At 35.9% G+C, this 13,333-nt stretch overlaps 1 protein-coding gene across 11 annotated transcripts in view; it reads right to left on the reverse strand.

Moving 5' to 3' along the window:
* Positions 1 to 9,052, reverse strand: part of LOC137088889 (adhesion G protein-coupled receptor L2-like) — a 161,441-nt gene extending 152,389 nt beyond the window's left edge. For 4 of the 11 annotated variants that reach the window (XM_067452259.1, XM_067452263.1, XM_067452264.1 and 1 more), the window contains exon 1: positions 8,545 to 9,046. The gene's annotated coding sequence lies outside the window, so the exon portion shown is untranslated. Of the gene's footprint in view, positions 1 to 8,544 lie in introns of all 11 variants that reach the window. The other 7 variants (XM_067452257.1, XM_067452255.1, XM_067452256.1 and 4 more) reach the window with 3 other exon arrangements.
* Positions 9,053 to 13,333: the final 4,281 nt, after the last annotated feature.

Here is a 13,333-nt window from a genome sequence, read left to right on the forward strand (position 1 = left end):
TCAACTGGTGAGAAACACTTTTACTGGTATCTTTCCTCACCAACAATTTAACCTTTATCAGAGAAATGGTGAGTGAATGCTTGGTGTTTTGCCTGCAGGTATAAGTGGCGTTCTAGCACCAGTTGAACTGCAGAAAAAAAAAAGAAAAAAAAAATTGCTGTCAAATCAATTAATCGGGTCCAAAAAAAAACTTTGTTTACATAAAATGTCTGTGTAATATGTATTATTATCATGTATATGGCCCCACTTTATATTAGGTGGCCTTATACTTTGTACTTAAATAAAAAAAGTACAATGTACATATTGTATTGCATATTGTATTGTCAGTCAGTGTAATTATAAATGTAAAAAATTAACTACAGATGTAGTAGTTAAGACCACCTAATATAAAGTGGGTCCATGTATTTTATACACACACATGCATGTATATATTTAAGAACTTTTTTTATATATTATATATATTAGTACTGTCAAATTGATTAATTGCATTCAAAATAAATGTGGTTTACATAATATGTGTGTGCGTGTGTATAATTATGTATATATAATACACAAACATACCTACATGTATACATTAAAAAAATATATGCATAATATTATATACATTTTTTATATAATATAAAACCATTCTTAAATCTATACATGCATGTGTGTGTGTATTAAAATATACATTGACCCACGCTTAAAGAGCACTCGTGTTACTTTTCTGCTACTTATAGTTGCTGGCAAATACAGAAAGTAAAATAATGGCAAAAAACTATTTGCATGAGCAAAGTAAGGTTTGTTAAAACATGGAAAATACATTCGCTACATTCACAACCCATTTGCAATGGAGTTTAAATATATATAAAAAACTGTTTCTGTCTAAATATTATTAAAATTAATATCTAAACTAGGGCCGGCACTCGATTAAAAAAATTAATCTAATTAATTAGAGGCTTTGTAGCCTGACCTGGTCATACTCAATTCTAGTCAGAATATGAGTCTGAAACTGCTCCATTGGGCTGTGATTATGAGGCGTGTTTCAACCGAACCAGGAAAGACATCAATTGGACAGACCTACAACCAATCAGATCAACGAAGCGACGCATTGCCAAATGTCAACAGAGCTCAACTGCACTGTGTTGCCAAGTCCACGTGTTTTCCGCGGGTTCTTTTCTATGTCCGCGGGTTGAAGCGACTATCATGTGATATATAGACCCATGAGTGCGAATTTTAGCAGGCAACCTTGCCAAAATAACACACATTTTACCCCCAAAACGCCATTTTTTCCCCGGAGAACCCCCGAGAAGCTATTAGGGCTAGTAGTTGGCGCGTTTTGTTGTAAAACTTGGCAACCCTGTCTGCACATGCGCTGAAATCAGGCTGGAATACACGATCTTTGCCAGTGTTGTAATATAATTTAATGATACACAGAGTACTTACCCAACATGATCATCATTTCTGAGAGAAATTGTGAAGGTGAATGCATACACAAACAAGCTCTCCGTTTAGGATTCAAAGAAATATAATCCAAGCCCGTTTGATGATGTGCATGATTACGTTACTGTTTATCATCTCTCCGTCATCGTCTAAAGCACGCCCTTGATGATTTCATTGGTCCGAACAGTTTCTGTTCGGGGATAATTACTCCTCTATGGAGCAAGGCCAGACCAAATTGCCCGACCTAAAAAATTTGTGGGCGGTGCTAAGTTCGGCTGGCATCCAGGCTAGAGGCTTTGTAATTAATTAATCGAAATTAATCGCATTTTAATTGCATTTAAATATTTGACCTGAGAACAATGAGAAGTAATTTTTGACATGGATTTTTAGTATACCATTGAATAATGACAATACATAAGCTTAATCAACAAAATATTGTTTATTTATTTCTGTCCAGTAGACCAGCGCAATGTTTGCCATTAAGTGTAGCAAAAGCATATTTGTGATATTTGAGGCTCGATGTGCTGCGGTGATACGCAAATTCCTTGTTGTATAACGTTAGCTTGCACACAATCATGCTCTTGTCGACGCTTCCATCCTTTCGTTTTTTTAAACAAAATTTCCCATCCACAGGGCCAAGCAAAGCGGTCTCATCAGCTTCTACGTTCATGTTCACTATGGTTTGTTGTTGTCGTGACTCGTGAACGCTGGTTGGTGTTCCAGTATAATCGGTCCGTCGAAACTCATTCATTGAAAAACGTTCCGCGGTGCAAAAATAAGTGTGGTTAAAATTGTTATTTATTTTTTTGCGTAATTAATTAATCTTAATTAATGCGTTAAAGTCCCAGCCCTAATCTAAACAGATATTACCAACTCTCTAGATATTAATAACAATAATAACAAACTGCAAAAGCTGTAACGTTTCATGCTGTCTTTGGGTATTTAGCTATATTAATAGGAGATGTATGAATGTAATTGTTTGGCTATTAATATTCTCTAATAATGTGTGCTGTGTCCGGAAATAGAAACGTCCATTGATTTATGTGCCTGAAAAAAGTACATCATCCCAAATATAGATAAAAACTCAGCTTAAACGTAAATGGTGTAAGTATGATGATATTTATGTACATTTAGAAAAGAGCATTAAATTGCAATTATAAATGCAAAACAGAGAGGTGTCAAGACAATCTGAATCCGTCCGCTCTGTTTAGGCTATGTCCACATTTCTGTGTGTGTTGTCATTTACATAACACACATCTGTACTGCAAGACAAATGTTTTCTTCTGTACGGCTGTCAATCAATCCCTAATTTGTCACTGAATTTGTCACATTATTTTAGATAACTTAATTTTAGCAAAGAGGGAAACTTTTAGATAATGTATTACTAATGTATTAACCATTTAGTGCAACTGTGTGTGTGCATATGATTTCTGTTTGAACACATGACCTTGTCAGCTTGCTTGCACGCATCATGAGGTGTAAGTAGTAATGCGAGAAAGACACAAGACTTTCTAGGACAGCAGAAATAAGATATGCCAAGAACTTGAGTAATCCAGATCATTTCTGTGGGAACATTAGCAAACTACAGAGATCAATCTTCATTCGTCGACTTTAAGGAGTGAAACAGACTCAGAGACGAATTTCGGGGAACTGTTAATCACTCAAACACAACCGAGTTGTCATGAACATGGAGTCACACGCAAGAGGTCAGGAAATCACACGTTTGACCATTCGTAATTTTAAAGATTAAAATTTCTGCTGTGCAATATGAGAAACGTTAAACAATTATCAACATTCCTTGTGCATGAAGTATTGAGAGCAACGGCTGAATTCTCCCACTGTACGAAACATCTCTGAACTTTTCCAGATGCTTCATCCCTCGTCGCACACACAGATCCATACCATTTTTTCCATCAACTCCAGGACTAACCTCCTTCTGCCTTTCGCCCCAAGTTCTTGAGCCATTATTGCTTTCGACAGACAAAGTCTTTTGGTGGATTGAGTCAGTAAATAGCGGTAAAAGAAACCAGTGGTGAAATATGATATAGCGGAATACTGTCTTGAACGCACTTCTCTTCTGTGAGCCATGCTTACAGTGTGTGTGTGTGTGTGTGTGTGTGTGTGTGTGTGTGTGTGTGTGTGTGTGTGTGTGTGTGTGTGTGTGTGTGTGTGTGTGTGTGTGTGTGTGTGTGTGTGTGTGTACAGTACCAGTCAAAAGTTTGGAAACATTACTATTTTTAATGTCTAATCAGTGCAGGATTTATTTGAACAAAATTATTATTAAAATGTTAAATAGCTGTATTTATGCTGCATTTAATGCTGATGTATTATCAATGTTGGAAACTGCTGTGCTGCTTAATGTTTTTTATAACCTGTGAACCTGTTTTTAAGATTCTTTGATGAATAACAAGTCAAAAAGAACAGCATTTATTCAAAATAGAAATATTTTTAACACTATACACTACTGTTCAAAAGTTTGGGGTTAGAAATATTTTTTCCTTTCTTTTTTTGAAATAAATTAACACTTTTACTCAGCAAGGATGTGTTCAATTGATAAAAAAGACAGTAAAGATTTATATTGTTAGAAAATATTTGTATTTTGAATAAATGCTGTTCTATTATTTTATTTATTTATCAATGAATCCTGAAAAAAAAGTATCACGGGTTATAAAAAAAAATATTAAGCAGCACAACTGTTTATAAATCATCAATAATAAATCAACATAATGATTTAAATCAACATAATAAATCATCATATTAGAATGATTTGTGAAGGATCATGTGAAACTGAAGACTGGAGGAATGGCTGATGAAAATTCACTTTAAATTATATTAAAATAGAAAACCATTATTTTAAATTGTAATAATATCTCACAATATTACAGTTTTTTCTGTATTGCAAATAAATGCTGGCTTGATGAGCAGAAGAGACTCATTTTCAAAAATGTTTACGGTATATTATTTTAAAATATGTTAAGTGGTTTCTACCCATGTTTGAGTCAATTATGGACAAACCCAGCCATTGGGTTTAAAATGTAATTTATACATTAAATCCAACGGTTTGGTTTGACCATATTTGACCCAAACGTGTGTAGAAACAACCCAACATTTTTTTTCAGAGTGATACAAACTCCTGATCAAAAGTTTGGTCAGTAAGATTTTATGTTTTTAAAATCTCTTCTGCTCACTGAGGCTGAATTTGTTTAATGAAAAATACACAAAAAAAGCAATATTGTTAAATATTACAAATTATAATAGGCGTTTTCTGTTTGAATATACTTTAAAAGTGTAATTTATTCCTGTGATCAAAGCTGAATTTTCAGCATCATTACTCCAGTCACATGACCCTTCCATGAAATCATTCTAATATGATTTGATGCTCAGGAAACACATTTGATTATCATCAATGTTCAAAACAGTTATGTACAATTGTTTTCAAGATTCTTAGATGAATAGAAAGTTCAAAAGAACAGCATTTATATGAAAGAGAAAGCTTTTGTAACATTATAAACTACCTTTCAAAAGTTTGGGGTCTGATTTTTATTATTAATTATTATTATTTTATTAATTTTTATTATTATCTTTCTTTTTTCTTTTTTTGATCTATTAAATTGATCAAAAGTGACAGTTAATATATTTATAACGTTACAAAATATTCTATTTCAAATAAATGCTGTTCTTTTGAACTTACAATTCATCAAAGCAGCGTGAAAAAATTATTAACATTGATATTAATCATAAATGTTTCTTGAGCATCGAATCATCATATCAGAAGGATTTCTGAAGGATCATGTGACACTGAAGCCTGGAGTATTGATGCTGAAGATTCAGCTTTGATCACCGGAATAAATTACACTTTACTATATATTCACACAGAAAAAAGCTGTTTTACATTAGAATAATATTTCTCAATATTAGACGACTTATATAAACATTAAAAAAATACATACCGCTCCCAAATTTTTGAACGGCTATGTGTGTGTGGGTGTGTGTGTGTGTGTTCTTTAGCTATATTTCGACAGGGCAGTGCGGAGACTAAGAAGTGGGAGAGAGGGAGAGAGCAAGAGAGAGGACGGGATCAGGAAAAGGACCACGAGCTGCCGGCCGGCTGACTCAAACTTGGGATGTGTTGAATACAAGCCCACCATATATACGCCACACAAAGATACGGCGAGAAGTGTGTTTCACACCATCAGTCTAATGTAATGTGTGAAACTGCATTCAATACGTGCCACAACTCATTACGTGTGTAACAGAGCATGATCATGATCACATCAATATACTGAAGTGCTGATAGGGAAGCAATCAGCTGCTATCAAAACTGTCTATATAAATAAAAATGAACAAATTGATCAGGTCAGTTACCTCCTTGGAATCACACCGCCTGTTTTTACTAGAATCTAAACAAATGAATAAAGGGTTTCTTTAATAGACAAGAGCAGTCTTCAAGTAATGTTTGGAAGAAAGAACTGTTTTACTTCAACAGCTGTACTTGTATCGTTGCAAAATTGTATTATCGCCCAGTTTGAAGGCATGAAGATTTTAACGTTGTCATTTTTTGTAAAGCTGCTTTACAAATGTGCGCTGTGAAAATTGCTGTAGACCCTAACGCTCAAAGTAATGAATTGGGTCCAATTCAAATTAAACAAATTAGCTCAATCAAGTGAACTTTCATAAGCTTTTAGAACTTTCTTTTTCTTTTGAGTTCTCAAAACTGACATTTTAAAAAAAAAAAACATGAATAGTTTAATTGTTTTGAGTTTTATCAACTCATTTCTTTTATTTTAGACTAACTGAAACTGGGCTGGGATTTGTATTTCCCAGCATGCTTTGCCATGACAAATATTGCATGACATGCTAAAATTAGGCGTTATATTATGTTTTGTTTTTTTTCCGTGCAAGATTAATGTTAAGTGGTTGATCTGTTTTGCTATGTTAGTTTAGAAGAGTTTCTGTTATGTTGGTTTTTTTTCTGGGGGTGTCCGTCATGTGACGAGTGGTGCATGAGCTTAGTTTGAGAACAGAAAAATTCCGGTTGCATAAACCACTAGTCTTAGAAGTAAGTCATCAAATTTTTTTCTTTAAGACTGGTCCTAAATTTTTAAAATCAGCTACATACAATGGTAGATCGGTTCAATTTGAATTAGAAAAGTAAGCCTGATTACATTTTGACTAATTGCTAGTTGGACAAATTAGTGCGTAAGACACCGTCTTAACATAGTGGCTAAGTTTATGCAACTAGCCCCAGATATATATGTTAAATGTTTTATATTGCTGAACTTATTCAGCAAAGTGCTATGCTGATGCCAAAAGTTTTGTGTAACCAATTAGCAAGGCAGCATTTATTGAATTAGCTAGTTAAGCTAAGTTTCCACTACTACAAATCTGAGATATTTTTAAGCTAAATGTATGAATTAGCTTACTCAAATATTTCAATTTCAGAGCAATTACAATGTATGATTACAAAATTTAAATCTGAAGGTTCTTCTTACTTAAACTTTACAGCTCTTAACTTAAACAAAATGAGGCAACTGATTGTTTTGCCAAATTATTCGAGTTTACAGTGTACAAATAAATTTGACTTGGCATTGTCAAAACTGGTGAAAGCTATAGTAAAATCAGCCATAATAAAGCAAACCCTCAGATTTCGTATATGCACAGAAGAGCAAAGCACATCTTCTGTAAAACACAAATGAGATACCAGGGTTCCTTTCCAGATTCACAATTACATTCCTGAAAATCATTTAACTTAAAAATTAAAAACATTCCAAACTTGTCAAAGAATTCTAAATCTTCTGACAATCAGGATCTGGACCATAAGACAAGTTTCTGAATAGAGACTTATTTTGGAAAATTGGAAAATAACTAATTTAACGGAATCTCTTCTGATCCGAAAACAAAAGGCTCAATGAAACAGAAAAGCAGACAGAATGTACTGGAGTCTAAACGGCTCTCTGAACACAACCGTGTGCCTCAGTCCAGCCATACTTCAGGAGGGGGGATGGGGGAGACTCAAGTTTTGAGTCGCATTTGAGATTCGACCACTTTGTTATGTAAATGCACGCTTGGAAATGAAGCGGCAGGAATCACAAGCGGTTGATGTGAGCAGAGATGGCACTTCCTCAACTGCGCATTTGTTCGCGCGAGTTCACTCTCTGAATTCCAATGAATGAGCCCTAAACAATGACTCATATTACAGACACGCATTTCAAATCAAACCTATGGATGAGCCCTTTTTCTGCACCAGCGGATTTTATTTTATGCGTTATTTTTAAGCACAACGCGTTGGGTTAAAGAGGATCGGGTTTGTGTTGCCGTTTTTGATTGTTTTGAACGCGAAACACATTCCAGTGTGAACGCCTTCTAATCCGAATTCACGTTTGACAACCGCATTCTGTTTATTTGAATGTCGCTTTTATGACTTCTTATTCAAATGACAAACTAGGCTTGTCCATGGGCTATTGTGACATGTGTAGCTCATAACGTGGTGAATAATGCATGTGTGGTAAAACGATCTTAATATGAAGCTGCTGCTGCACACAGACCTTCAGAACCAACTGAAATAAACCAACTCCCATTTTATTAAGAATGCGAGAACCCATAACAAGCCACCATGTTAAATAAAAAGTTCACTACTGTATTCCTTGTATTTTACTACTTTCTGTGCAAGTTGCTTGGGCAATATTGTTTATCTGCAAGGAAAGAAAGTGGGCTTTTGATTGTTTGAAAAAAACAGTCTCTCATAGTGTTTTGCCTCTTAAATTTTTTTGTTTTATTGCACATGTCTCTATATTTCTCCCATAGAGACAATTCCAGGACAGATAAGCATGATGTATAGTCTCACATCTGGCCCCATCCTGTTATTTTTTAAAGAGAAAAAAACCTTTCTTTCCCTGATAAATTGGTGTTATCAACACAATTAGCTGACCCTGCCTGCTTGTTTAAATCTTTAAAAAGTATTAAGCAAGATCTTCATCCTGCTGATGTTTCGTTTAAAACACATCACAGTTTTGCTCGCTGTCCCAGTGTCTAAAGACCCGAATGGAGTCGCTGGATGTGTAGAAAAGATCAAAAGCACGCCATTCGTTCACAATGGAAGTATGCAAGGTGAATAATACTCACGGAATGATTGAAGAACAGTCCTTGACGCAAGATAAAGCGAGGGTTTATAAGTCACCTCTAAATCAGCGCACAAAGACTTTCATCTCGTGCAGCGCGCTCGCGCAGGTAGAGCTCAGATCCGCGCGGTCCAGATAAACCCATTAGGCCTACGAATATGGAACGCTGAGGAACACGAACCCCGGGTTCCCGTTTAAAAGGCGCATTTCGCCGTTCTCAGCAGCCGGAGTTCTCCTGCTCCATGCAACACTCGGTTTAGGGAGAGCGCGATTAATTCCCTTTAAAATCAAAGCCACGCGCCTTTTCGTCGCCGCGGTGGCCCGACGGGTTTTCCTATAAACCCCCTTTTGTGCTTGCCGCACACAGTCGGAAGAGTGCGTTTTTAAAAAACAACTTAAGGAAATTCCACTCGTTTCGTACTGCGGAAAGTGAGTCTGGATCCAGGAGCAGAAAGACGGCGAGCGCGTCGAGCCGGGTGCGTGTCTCACTGCAGAGGCGCGCTGGAAAACCCGGGCTGGACACAGTTCACACGGACCGGAGTCGAGCCCATTCAAGGGCCCATAAACCTCACGGAAGTCTCTCTTCTCAACAACTGTCCAAACACTGCCAAAACTTTGCTTTGAGAGAGTGATATAAAATCTGACTTCCTCTCACACACTGTTCATAAACTTTTGTTTAATATTGTGTGAGCATAGATAAAGCGAGCTATATAGCTATATATAGTATATATAGTAGCTATATATATATATATAGTAGCTATATATATATATATATATATATATATATATATATATATATATATATATAGCTACTAGCCTAATTGTTATTAGGCTATAGTGCTCACACAATATTAAACTAAAGTTAATAGTTAAACTATTAAAAAAGTTAAACTACATATTATGAGAATGAGAATATTTATTTTATTTTGTAGGCTATAGTTTTGTGGGCTGTTTTTCATTAAAGATATCAAAAACACTCAGGGAACATTCTGGCACGTTTCTCTAAAAGTTATGAACAAATACAATGTTCGTTTAAAGTTTTCTGTTTTTTAATAAGGTTTTCAAAACGAATAAATTGTTCACTGAGAAACTGTTTAAAGTTAGCTAGAACGTTCAGAGAACATTCGAAGGTAATATTCCCGTAATGTTTGAAGAATGTTAAAATGGAATATTCAATTAACTTTCTAATTATTTAGGAGGGGTTTGAATGTCCAGAGAACCATGTGTTTAATTAAGTCAAAGTATTTTTTCAATAACTAAAGATGTTTAGGGGTTAGTTCAAATTTACAAAAGCTCTTTAAAAACATTAACTGCACATTTTCACATTTTATTGTGTACATCCTTTACCTGATGTGGTTTAGGCTGTGCAAATAAGCTACAGCAGTTGTACAAACTATTTGGCCATTGCAGTAATTGCATATTATGTTGTTGTAGCTTTTTTTTTTTTTTTTTTTTTTTTGTCCCACTGTTCTTTGGATTCAAGCAGGAAAGCTGCATCATTTATCTTAGGTGAAGGAGGACATTCCGGAAAAATGACTGAGGTTTAGAGAAGAGTCAGATCAGCAGGAAGTGGAGAGAGTGGAGCAGGAGGGATGAATGAATTAGGCAGACATTGCTCTGTGGTAACCTGAACCCCATGCAGTCATCTCAACACTTCAACCCACAAAAAAATGTTTGTCCAGCCATTTGTTCCCAGCGGTGTCAGTAGTGTCTCCCCTGAGTAATACCTCTGGGGCCCCAGCCGCTTCCAGGGGGAACCACCATGATATGTGCTGCAACAATAGCCGCTTCTTTGAAACATATCAGACTGAGTTTTGTCATAGTGATTCCTGCTCAGACAAAAAAAAAAAAAGAACATTTTCAATTTGAGTCTTAGCTGAAAGAGACCAAGGGATGCTCCTCACACCACTACACTCTAAAAAACACTAGGTTAAAAACAACCCAACCTATAAAACAGAACACATGTTGGGTTAATTTTACCCAGCACATTGGGTTTTCCCCCTTCACACATTAATTAATGTCTATGGAAGTTAAATCCTCTAAGCTTTTATAACATACTTCACACAACCACTAGCTTTCATGATAATTCCCTTTATTTTCCAACATATTTTACAGTATAGCATATTTTATACAGTTTATAAAACATATCACCAACATATTAGCTAAATATAAGCACAACTGGGTTGTTATGTCTGACCCAGGAGCTGGGTAACACAAAAACTACACAAACACTGGGTTATTACATTTGACCCAGAACCTGGGTAACACAAAAACTACACAAACACTGGGTTATTACATTTGACCCAGAACCTGGGTAACACAAAATCTAACCAAACACTTGGTTGTACGTTTGATCGCTGGGTAACACAAAAACTACACAAACACTATTGCTACATCTGACTCAGGAACTGGGTAATACAAAAACTACACAAACACTTTTCCAACATCTGACCCAGGAACTGGGTAATACAAAAACTTCACAAACACTGGGTTATGTCATGTCTGATCCAGGAGCTGGGTAACACAGAAATGACCCAAACACTGGGATGTTATGTCTGACCCAGGAGCTGGGTAACACAAAAACTACAAAAAAACACTGGGTTGTTATGTCTGACCCAGGATCTGGGTATAAATGACACAAACACTGGGTTGTTATATTTGACCCAGAAGCTAGAACAAACAAGTAACCAAACACTAGGTTATTATGTCTGACCCATTGGCTGGGTAACACAAAAACGACCCAAACACTGGGTTGCTACGTCTGACCCAGGAGCTGGGTAACACAAAAAACTAGGCTACATAAACACTGGGTTGTTACATTTGACCCAGAAGCTGGGTAACACAAAAACCAAACACTTAAATGTTTCATTGGACCCAGGATCTGGGTAACACAAAAACTACACAAACACTGGGTTGTTACGTCTGACCCAGGAGCTGGGTAGCACAAAAACTACACAAACACTATTGCTACGTCTGACCCAGGAACTGGGTTATTCAAAAACTACACAAACACTGGGTTGTTACGTCTGACCCAGGAGCTGGGTAGCACAAAAACTACACAAACACTATTGCTACGTCTGACCCAGGAACTGGGTTATTCAAAAACTACACAAACACTGGGTTGTTACGTCTGATCCAGAAGCTGGCTAACACAAAAACTACACAAACACTGGGTTGTTACATCTGACCCAGGAACTGGGTTATACAAAAACTACACAAACACTGGGTTGTTACGTCTGACCCAGGAGATGGGTAACACAAAAACTAACCACACACTGGGTTGTTACGTCTAAAAAAAAAAAGTACCCAGATGTTTTAGAGTGCTTTGTGAGTCATTTCAAACACACCATCTCCGTTGTCTCTCCACTGTGGCGTTCTGAAGGAATGATAGATTTTCTCATTTGAACCAGAACTCGCAAATAAAAAAAGTTTCACACTGCTTCTTTTTCTTTTTCTTTTTCATCCTGAGAACAAGAACATAGGTCATATGGTGTCAATATTAATAATATTTTTAAAAAAGGAAAGGAAGCACACAAGGGAAACTATGAATTTGGGTCAGATTCACAAGGTGGATTAGTGCTGTACTCTCATGTATTAATTGGCATAATTTTACATAATAAAGAATAGCAGAAAAATAAAAACAGGTGTACCGCAGGTTTCCACCACCACAGCCACACATTGTTATTTGAGGAAAGCAATGTTTAAGCAATAGCTCAAACACAACTGTTCATTGTTAGTTCATGTTTGCTCAGATCCAAACAGATACAACTGTAACATATAATTATAAAAGAATTTGTTTTAACTAGTAAATGTTGAAATTAATGTAAGATTTATAAATGCTTTAGAAGTATTTTTCATGGTAATATACTATATGTCTATAGCTATATGCTCTGATAATAGCCTAAAATGCTAAATAATCAATCGGCAAATGAATCAGCAATAAAATGTGAAATACTTTTTTGTCAGAGATCAAATAAATGAATGTACAATTTTTTTATAATTGTGAATATCACATATTAGTAACTTCTTATCTTGTCAAACTGATCTGCTTCAAACCTTAACTTTTCAATCGAAAATATAATAGAATTTAGCTTTAGTCTACAATGACACAATGTTCTTCTTTGTGTTCAGATCTATTATTTCAATTCATATGATTACTTAAATACAGTTTCTGTGATTAAAACTAAACCATAAAGTAAGCCTTGTTTTATAGCAGTTGAAAAATACAGACCAGTCTCTCTTCTTCCTTTTCTGTCAAAAACTCTTTAAAGAGCTGCGTTCAATAAATTCTCTGCTTTTCCTTCACAGAATGACCTACTTGACAACAACCAGTCTGGCTTTAAACCCGGACACTCCACGGAGACCGCCCTGCTGTCTGTTTCTGAAACCCTTCAACTAGCAAGAGTGAACTCCAAATCATTTGTTCTTATTCTCCTGGACCTGTCTGCTGCCTTTGACTCTGCAAACCAACAGATCCAACTGTCCAACCTTCATGAAGTACTTCAGTGGCTTCAGTCTTACCTCACAGGCAGATCTTTCAAGGTGTTATGGAGAGGATCGGTTGTTAATCACTGGGGTGCCTCAAGATTCAGTACATCGATCTCTTTTTTTCTCCATTTACACTGAGAATGATTATAATGGCATATCTGTTTTACTTGTCATTTCAATGTGATAATCCCATTATCTCAGCTTGGATGAAAGAGCATCTGCAAAGACGGAGCTCCTGTAATCCCTGAAACCGGTCAGTCAAACACAACATCACTGTTCAACTGAGATCTACAGCACTGGGATCT

This window comes from Pseudorasbora parva, chromosome 9, assembly GCF_024679245.1.
Source record: "Pseudorasbora parva isolate DD20220531a chromosome 9, ASM2467924v1, whole genome shotgun sequence".
NCBI classification, from domain to species: Eukaryota; Metazoa; Chordata; class Actinopteri; order Cypriniformes; family Gobionidae; genus Pseudorasbora; species Pseudorasbora parva.